The sequence below is a fragment of the Vicia villosa genome, unplaced genomic scaffold (assembly GCF_029867415.1).
Source record: "Vicia villosa cultivar HV-30 ecotype Madison, WI unplaced genomic scaffold, Vvil1.0 ctg.001856F_1_1, whole genome shotgun sequence".
NCBI lineage: Eukaryota > Viridiplantae > Streptophyta > Magnoliopsida > Fabales > Fabaceae > Vicia > Vicia villosa.
Genome location: NW_026705752.1, coordinates 222,163 through 229,639, shown reverse-complemented (window position 1 = coordinate 229,639; position 7,477 = coordinate 222,163). Strand labels below are relative to the sequence as shown.

At 36.4% G+C, this 7,477-nt stretch overlaps 1 pseudogene; it reads left to right on the top strand.

Moving 5' to 3' along the window:
- The first annotated feature begins 367 nt into the window (after positions 1–367).
- LOC131636908 (UNC93-like protein 3) lies at positions 368–5,658 on the top strand (annotated as a pseudogene).
- The last annotated feature ends 1,819 nt before the right edge of the window (positions 5,659–7,477 follow it).

Sequence of the window (7,477 nt, the reverse complement as noted above, 5' to 3'; positions counted from 1 at the left end):
TTCAAGCTAAATATACGATATAAAATCATGTTATCAACTTTATATGTTGTTCAGTTTTCTACTTCAACTGTTTTCTCTTGGTTGTTCTTTATTTTTAGAGGGAGACTTCAATTTTCTTTTTATTGTTGTGGGGTATTTGAGGAATATGATAATTCTTGGCGTGGTTGGGAATAATATGGGAATGGAGGCTTAAGGTATATGTTACTTGCATTGTATTTCTGATATTCAAGATATATCATTTTTCCGAGCATATAAGAAAGAAATGGAGGCTTAAGGTTTTTGTTTCAACAGGAATTGACTGTCAGACATATTTATCAAATCGGTACTATGTACTAGGATCCCAAGTGTGGAACCCAAATTGTGTCCAATGAGGTATGTTGTGTTTTTAATTGACTCGGGTAAGTTATCGTTTTTATTGATCTTTCTTACTTATGGAGCTGCTCAAAATTTACAGAGCACTCTCAACACTGTTAGTTTTCATTTCTCTTAATTGTGATGTTGAATTTCAGTGCCGGTATGGTTGTAATCGTGATTATTTTTGAATTTTTAGGAGGAGGAATTTCGCTTGGGATACTTTATTTGTCGATTACGTTTTTTCTGTGTTTGGGTATTTGGTGGTGCGGATTATCGGATCTAAGAATGCTTTGATTATTGGAACTTCTGGTTATTGGCTCTACTTGGCTGCAAATTTGAAGCCTAATTGGTAACTGTAAGTGCCAGATAACTTGTTTTCGATATTGATCAGTTTATCATGATTGTAACTTATTTTGCATATAATGAACCATTGAGTGTCTGTTATGCAGGTATATAGTATACACTGGTTCCGACCTCTGTGTATCTCCGGTTTTGTGCTTCTATTATATGGGTTGGACAAGGAACACCCCCAAACTTAAACTGTTGCTTGACCTCAAGCGACAATTACAAGAGAAAATGACCTTCCAGGCACACAGGTGTTCATACGTGAGATATCTGTTTGTATTGATCAAGAAACAGTTGGTTCGGTATTCACATGACGCGACGAGTTTCTGCTAGAACATTAAACCTTAAGCTCCACTTTCGGATACCCCTCCAACTATGCTTTGCACTTAAGTCTCTTTCCGATTTTCCTCCTCTTTCATTCGGACAATCACATTAAGGCACTGCATTTCTTATAATGATCATCACATGCGTGAGACGAATCAAGGCTTTTGTTTTCTTTTTCTAGCACCAAACGAGCAACATTTTCTACTTTTAATTACCGACGAAATTTTCAAACTTTGTAGTTATATATTGTCCTTTTTGGACGACGTTTGGGGATCAACCTCCTTTGGGTTGAATAACCGGGTGAGGGTTACCCAACTGAGCGAGTCGGTTGCCTTTTACCGCCTTTTCATCATCTGGTGCCAACTTTATCATTTTTTTTCTCAACCAGTCATCATGCATGTGAATCTGAATTACGTCAGACTGTATCAATAAACTACTCGAGGAGTACTTCTCAAGAGACAAGTACTATGGTGCAAATCTACACGTTAGACTCGTATTTCTTTTAGGGAACCAAGGGTGTTTAAACAAACCTCTTCTTGTCACATTATTCCGAACTTCCTATCCTCAAACAATCCTCCCTTCATCTCTATATACAATTCCCGATCGCTCTTTAAGATCAAAACTCTTCAACAAAAATTAAAATTTCGGTCAAAATTTGGGAAGAACTCAATGTTTGGTTTTACACATCATAACAAAAACATAAAAAGAAAAATGCAAGAGTAAATCCTCCCCCAAACTTGAACTAAACATTGGCCCCAATGTTTCAGAATAATCTCGAGAGGGGTGACTCACAGAGGGTAGTGCAACTCTAACTGTAGCTTCCTAGCATTCACCGGAAAGTCCCCCTTTTTATTTCCTGAAACAAAAAACAAGAAAACACAAAAAGAAAACTAAGTTGTTAAAAGCATGGGTTGCCTCCCACGAAACGCTTCGTTTAACGTCGCATGGCTCGACGATCCCTTCCCCTTGGTAGGGTGGCATATATGACACAAAGAACACATTTTTTCTTTCTTTTGTTTGGTAGCAATCCCATGAACTTAAAGTATTGATGATTTTGCTGCCAAATCCATTTTAGCTTGATTTTATTGAACAAGGCATAAATGTCTTCCAGTACTTTGTCAATTTCTTGTCTTTCATCTGCCTTGTTGTAAAAATAGTTTTTGGGGATACTCTCTTGTTGAAGATTTTCTTGTTGGGTGACGACATCTTCACAAATTGTTAAATTGGTGGTTTTATCCAAAACTCGATCATCTTCAAGTTTCCTTATTTCTTCTTCCCCGTAGTTCTTTTTTACCTCAAATTCTTCTATTCTTACTTCATCCTCTTCATCTGATATTATGCATTTTTCTTCTGGTTCCACATATTCTTCTTCCGACTCTAACTTTCTCCAAATAAACCTATCCGGATAAAAGTTAGCTTCCTTACATTCCATCATAAGGATTCTTACCTCTCTCTTATATGCTTTAAAAAATTTAGTCGCCTCTTCCAAGGTGACTCCTGAATCAGGCAACCAACATGCAGGAGATACAGGTGGCAATGTATCAAAACAATACATAGCTACAAAACTCAGACAATTTGTTAGTAGCAAAGTATAGAAGAATTCATGGAGCAAAAATAATCAATTTTTTTTCTTTTTTTTATAATAAAATCAAATTCAAATAAACAAAAAACTGAAAACAAAATTTTAGTTGACGAGCAACAAAATTTCAATTGAACTAAAATTAAAACTCTATATTTTGGCAGTCCCCGGCAACGACGCCAAAAACTTGATCGGAAAAATAGCAAGTGTACTATTTTGCCTCTATAGTAATAATAGGGAAATTCCCCGAATGTCGATCTCAAGGACTACGTAGTAATATTGAGTTCAAATTGTAGTTCAATTAAACAAAAACTATATTTGGAGTTATGTTTGCAAATTGTGACTAAACAATAATTAAAATAAGCAGAAAAGTAAATTGGCTTTTTGACAAATATGAGTATTATGCTAGGGTAAAGTGTGTGATTGTTCCTGTAATAACCTTGGATTTAGATGTCCTCAACAAGTTCATACTATTCAATTACCAGCCCTTTAGGATATTTTCCCCTAATTCCTTAGCGGGAAAACCTTTGAACATTCATCCTAAATCCTAAGTTCTTAGAGAATTATGATGAAATCAAACATTTATGTAATCAAGAGTTAACCAGTAACTATAAGGTATCCCTAATCCTAGGTGATATCTACTATAGTCTAATCGTACAAAAACCTTAACAACCGTTGTCTAGCTGGTTGTTAACCGTAAATCAATCTTGTTGGTCCGACAAAGAAAGCATAAAAACCTTATACAATTAAATTAAATAAGAAAACAAATCTATTGATGAATTCAGGAATTCAAAATCATTACAAAATCAAATCAGGGACACCCCCTAGCATTAGGGTTTAGTTACACATATTGTTCAAAGAAAACAAAATATAAAACAAAGACATTACAAGAATTGAGATGAAAGTTGATCTTCAATCGCTTCCGTTCATAAAAACCTTCTTCTCTCCCAAACCCTTGTTTTCTCCAATCTTCAATTGTGTCTTCTCCTCGCCAAAAAGTCCTTTAATTCATCGTTAAAACTCTTCTAAATAGTGCAGACTCACTTAGGTTGGTTGGAAGTACCCAAAATGCCCATTGGGTCAACACTTAATAAAAAATCATAAAAATCAGCAAAATCAGCATTTTAGCCAACACTGCCCGAGTCATGCAACACGGGTGGCCGTGTTGGCTCTCTGAACTTAAATTCTCGAAATCACTCCCAGCACTGTTGATACGGGTGCCCGTGTTAGGTAACATGGGCCGTGTCAGCCCTTAACTTCAGAATTTGGCTTTGAGTTCTTCAGCAAAGTTATAGCCCTTTTCGTTAGCGAAATTTTGCCACCGGAACCGCGTCATTCCGAGTTACGAAGCTCTAGTTATGATCAAAATACTACACGCCTGTCACGATGAGAAACATGCTGAAAATTTCCAGATCTCACACTTGCTAACACGAGTCGTGTCAGCCCCGTGACTTTCATCTCTTTTGCATTTTCTCGGCCACGCTTCATCCTAACACGGCCAGTTTCAGGTGACACAGGTGGTTGTGTCAGACCTCATGTAGCTTGATTTTTCACTTCCTTCGAAACTCCCCTTTTTGTGCTCTTTCGCATTGATTTGTCTCGATTTATTCCTTTGAGCCTGGAAACAGTAAAATACACAACCAAAACATAAAATGTAAAAGGATGAAGTAAAACACTTGATTATATAAAGCAGAGACGACTAAAATCAACGGTAAATAAACGTGTAAAAACCACTAATCAATCAGTTTATCATGATTGTAACTTATTTTGCATATGATGAACCATTGAGTGAATGTTATGCAGGTATACAGTATAGACTGGTTCCGGCCTCTGTGTATCTCGGGTTTTGTGCTTCTATTATATGGGTTGGACAGGGAACATATCTAACTTCCACTGCATGTAGTCATGCTATAGATAACAATTTACATGAAGGTGCAGTAATTGGTGACTTCAATGGGGAATTGAGGAGTGTGTATGCACTTCATCAGGTTATAATATTCTTACGTGAAGGTGCAGTAATTGGTGACTTCAATGGGGAATTGTGACTTTAAGAAAAACTACTTAGAGTTCAAAATTGATTCCTTTTTAAATCTGTTTTGCAGTTTATTGGAAATGTTATTAAATTTTCTCTACTCAGTGATGCGCAGGCATGTGTTGGTTAGTCTTCATATTTTTAAAATTTTTTTGTGTCATCTTTTTGCTTTGATAATCAAAAAATTATCCTTATATTCCACGAATGAAAAGTTGCTGCTTATGATGGAAAATAAGTAGTTATGATTAACAGAAGTTTTGGTCCAAATTTAGTTGAGCTTTAATATCTGTTAGAAAAACACTTAAGTTTTGATGTACCTTTTGCCACAATCAAGGTTATGGAAATAACTAACAAAAACTTTGTATTTTATATTCACGTTGTTTTAGTTGTAAAAACGATGTTTTTTCAATATTTGGAAATATGTTGGTGTGTACAATATGCAAACTTTTCCAAGGAAGTCCAAATATGAGGTGGTTTGTTGTTGTACCCTTCACTAATGAGTTCTCATTTCAGATGCTAGCAAGTTTTGATTTAGAATATTTTACATATTCCCCAGATTTGATTTTGTTTCTTCTCATCACTGCAGGGAGGAGGTACCAACGACACAACTTTATTGTTTGTTGTCTTCCTTTTAGTTATGACCTTTGGTGCTATACTATTGTGCTTCCTTCAGAAATGAAGTGGTAAGATTGAAGAAGGAAACAAGCATTTAGAAGCAGATGCTGGTGAATCAACGTCCCTTAAGTCTCTATGTAGTTCACTCACAAGTGCATTGTCTGATGTGAAGATGTTGTTGATCATACCCCTTATAGCATATTCAGGTCTACAACAAGCATTTGTATGGTAATTTAACATGAACCATAAGTTATTTTCCTCTTGATCTTCAATAACGGTTCTTTGAGTTCTTGTTTTCGTTCCCGTCTATTTGGTAATGTTTGTTACTAAAATACTTTTTCACACTGCGGAATTTACCAAGTACATTGTAACTCCAGCAATTGGTGTTTCCGGGACTAAACAAATATAAACATGTGTATCTCTAATTTATTGCTTATAACATCTTGTCCTTAATTTTTGTAACTCCAGAGAAATGGTGTATGTAGTCTTTTCTAATTGACTAGTTCTTCCTTTTTGTCAAACACAAGTAATTGTTTGGATTTCTTGACATGCTAAAGTAGATGTGTATATGTTGAGTTGTTACTGTTAACGTCTTAAAAAAGTTTGCACTCTAGTAGGTAAATGATCCACCTGTTAGGAATTCACATGAGGATTAAATGTTGGAGATGTATGCTGCTAGGATGGTAAGGCCATATATTCTTAAAGCTTTTATGCTAGTATCACTTGTCTCTTTCCAATTATTGGACGAGAGAGGTGTATTCAAATCACTCTTCTCTTCTCTGTCGAACCTTTTGCTCAGTTTTTTAATGGTGAATGACACAGGTCCAAGCAACTGATTCTCTACTTAAATTAGTGTCGGAGCTGAAGTAAACTGCAATATTTTCAAGATTCGCTTCCCTTAATGACCATGTAGAACAAAGAAAGGTTGAGTTTAACCAACTTGCAGAAAAAACAGATCACACACTATCTAGGATTAGAGAGAAAGCTCCAGCAAGCCTGGAAGAACTTGAGTTCCATTATTAATGTTCGACCATGTGTGAACCATGTTACAGATGGATAGAAGATGGTCAACTATGTGTGAACCATGTCAGGGAGTCAACTGATGATGGTTGACTATGAGTGAACCATGTCAGGGAGTCAATCGATGATGGTTGACCATGCACCAATCATGTCAAAGAGTAATAGATGATGTCTAACTATGTGTGAACCATGTTATAGATGGACAGGAGATGGTCGACTATGTGTGAACCATGTTACAGATGGATAGAAGATGATCAACTATGTGTGAACCATGTCGGGGAGTCAACTGATGATGTTCAACTATGTGTGAACCATATCAGTGATGCACTGATTGTGGTGTCGTTTTTTTACCTCCCCGTTTCACTTGGGAGGACGGCACGCTAGACCCTTCACGCGGAATTTGGAAGGAGAATGCGCCTGGGGAGGGATGAATTTTGTTTCAGTTCTTCCTACGATATCACACGGACTTTTTAATTATCCTATGAGTAGGAAAGGGGAAAAAGATCTCAAATAAACCCTAGGAGTTTGCTAAGTGTGGGGATTCACCTAGACTAGAAATTCTGGAGTCCGGGAGGTCGGTTATACATAGGAAAGAGTTTAAGCATCCTACATATCCGTAGTACTCTACGGGAACCTTCTCTGTGTCTATGTGTTTTTGATTGTTGCTGATTATTGGGAAAGTTTCTCCTTTGTGTTAGGAGAAGGAATTTTGAATTGATTTGAAAAGACAGACGGACTGACTATTTTTGATATTTTATTAGCTTGCTGAGATTCCTTGTGAACCTCATGCCTACATATCCCTAATGGAAGTCAGAGCTTTTTGTAGTTCGGAGAACTAATTGGGGAAATTAATGATTTTTGGTGCCTTGCTTAAAGCTCAAGGTTGATGCTTGAATTAAATCTCTGTTTATAGTAAAGAGACATGAAATCATCTTTACAGAGAGGTATTTCTACTATTCCACCACAAATATTTTAAAGTGACAGAAAAGCTAAAATTGTTTCATTTAGAGAGGGAGCCTACTTGGTTGATCAAGTATGGCAGCCACATGCCTCTTGAATGAAAGATTCTCAACCAAATTAGGGAAAGTTGTACAAGTCTGGGATGTAGCCAGAGCATGCCTTTCACGATTCCTAAATGGGAGAATGTTTGAAATGATTGTTTGTTTGAAATGATTGTTTGTTTGAAATGATTGTTTGTTTGTGGTGAG